The sequence below is a fragment of the Triturus cristatus genome, chromosome 1_2 (assembly GCF_964204655.1).
Source record: "Triturus cristatus chromosome 1_2, aTriCri1.1, whole genome shotgun sequence".
Classification (NCBI taxonomy): domain Eukaryota; kingdom Metazoa; phylum Chordata; class Amphibia; order Caudata; family Salamandridae; genus Triturus; species Triturus cristatus.
Window position 1 is genome coordinate 432,574,620 of NC_140580.1, and position 2,631 is coordinate 432,577,250.

The window sequence follows — 2,631 nt, forward strand, 5'->3', positions numbered from 1 at the left end:
TTATTGCATTCTTGCTTGAAGGTGACGAGTCAAATGGTATGTCAATTATCACTTTTGGAACTAAAATAAGTGTATTTAGAGTCATTCTAATGCCTGAAATTGGTCAAAATAGAAGCTACTGAGTAGGAGAAAAAGTACGTAAAGATGGTAATTTCGGTCACATTGAGGCTTTACAAAGTAGTTATTCAACATGAGGCACAATCCAAATGACATTTTGAATCAATTTTTCTACAGTCCAAAAAATCAATTTTCTGATGAAAAGCAATTACCCGTGACCTGTCGAACTCTCTCTAGATGGTCAGAAATGGAATTTTTTTAATGTTTAATTTTTTGACTGTCAATCAATATTACATGTGAATTATCACTTTTGGAACTAAAATAAGTGTGTTTAGAGTCATTCTAATGCCTGAAATTGGTTGAAATAGAAGCTTGTAAGTAGGAGAAAAAGTCTGTAAAAATTGCAATTTTGGTCACATTGAGGCTTTAAAAAGTAGTTTTTGTTGGTTTTTTTTACATTGTTTTTCCTTTGAAGGAATCAGCAGAGAAACTTTAATACGTCTAAAGTTACATTTTCTGTAGAAAAACAAAAATAAAATTAAAAAACATATCAAACCTTGGTGGTACAAGGAAGCTGTGAACAATGAGTAGATACGCTACTGAGGAAGTGGATTGAGTTGTCTTGTTGTAGAGGAAATCAGAAGAGGATGAGGTGGAAGAAGTTGAGAGCAAAAGAAAACATGAATTACAAAAGGATTGTTGGATGCCCTGTAATCACAAATCACAGACTGAATAGGGCATGTGATGTGAGAAATACACTGAAGCAATCATCTCTCTAGTTAATGGGGAGATGAAGAAAGGAGTGGGCAGAGATGTTAGCAGCACTCTGGACAGCCAGTTGGACAAAGCAAGTATGGAGCTCAAACCCTAGCCATGAGTCCCATTTACCAGCCATGGAGATTACAGCTTAATCAGCTTCGAGTTTGTGGGCCCTGAAACCTAGGCATATATTTGCTTTCTGAGAAAGGAGATTCTCTGGAAACAGATTGGGCAATCTAAAATTGGAGGAGGGCAGAAGAAATATTACACGATTAGGTCATACATACATCCAGTTTCTAAATAATAAAGCAGAGGTTTTCTACAGCCCGCTCACCAGCCCCCAGCAGTTAAACAGTCTCCACAGATGCAAACATCTCTCCTGTGTTGAAACAATGAGAGCGAGATGATCTTCCCTCCATGGAGTTCAAGTTTGGTCCCAAAAGCTTCAATCCAGAATCGCTGCTCATCCGCACCACTTCTAGCAACTCATGCAGATCTGCTGGTGGGTCTAATTTCTGCAGGTTCATGGAAAGAAGAGCAAGTAGACTTCCACTTCTATCTGCCAGAGGAAGGAAAGATGTGTGAAGATTGCATTCAGAAGCGTCCATGGTGCGGTCCTGGAGAACGAGATAGTCTGCGGATCCTATCATTGGGGTGGTGCCAGTCCTGGGGACGAGGTCCCCCTCCTCCCTAAGGCTCAAATCGCCCCCTCCTACGACGATGAGCACGAAGATTACTGGATATGGGCTTCAGGTGCATGAAATTACAAAACCCTCCACGGGTGCACTCCCCCATTTCATACTGCCGGCAACAGGATTCCCTGAAGTCCGTGACAGGCGATAGCTCTGCATGGATGGCCTGGCCATTAAACCAGCGGTTGTTAAGGTCAGCCAGTGCTCGGTTTGCATCCTCCTATCGCCGGAACTTGACATAAACATTCCTGACGAGGTGGTCTCCCAGGTTATCACAGATGTTCATTTCTTCTATTTCACCATACTTTGCATGAACCTCAGTAAAAACTTCCTTAAAGAAGCTATCATAGTGCTCCTGCACCTCCATGTCACTCACATGACCTAAGTGGGAACCATCAGCTGTTTGGGCTGTATTCTGAGGGTTACGATACAGGTTCAGCAATACAATCGTCTGACTGACTGTTGGTTTGTTGTGAAGTCGATAACATCTGTCCCCGTGGTGGCAGGCACCGATCTTAAAGTAGAAGGAACAGTTAACCTTGTCCTTCTCATTACTGAAGATTGATGCAAGATACTCCGCCATGTTCTGTTGCTGCTCCGCACCGCCGCCGCCCCCGCCGAAAATGCAACGACTCAATCTACATCAATTTTCGGATGAAAAACAATGACCCGTGACCTGTCGAACTTTCTCCAGGTGGTCAGAAATGGTGATTCTTTAATGTTTAATTTTTTGACTGTAAATGACTATTGCATGTGAATTATTTATTTATTTATTATTATTTATTTATTATATAAGTTTATAAAGCGCGACAGCTACCCAAAAAGGGTTTCCCGGCGCTAAAGATATGGACCACTTGAGGGAACTAGAAACTTAGAGGAGAGGTTGGAGCAGATTACTGGCAAAAGAGCCAGGTTTTGATGGCTTTGCGAAAGCGCGTATAGTTGGTTTCCAAACGTAAGTGCTGAGGAAGGGAATTCCAAAGCTTAGGACCCAATAGGGAAAAAGATCTGCCCCCCATCCTTGCTAAGCGGACTTTAGGTACACAGAAAAGACCTTGGTTTGATGATCTCAGACAGCGAGCCGGAATGTAGGTTCGCACAAGGTTTTGCAGATAACTAGGGG

General features: G+C 42.2%; 1 pseudogene; it reads right to left on the minus strand.

The window, feature by feature from the left end:
- Positions 1-1,395: 1,395 nt before the first annotated feature.
- On the minus strand, positions 1,396-2,115 carry LOC146867442 (splicing factor U2AF 26 kDa subunit pseudogene; annotated as a pseudogene).
- Positions 2,116-2,631: the final 516 nt, after the last annotated feature.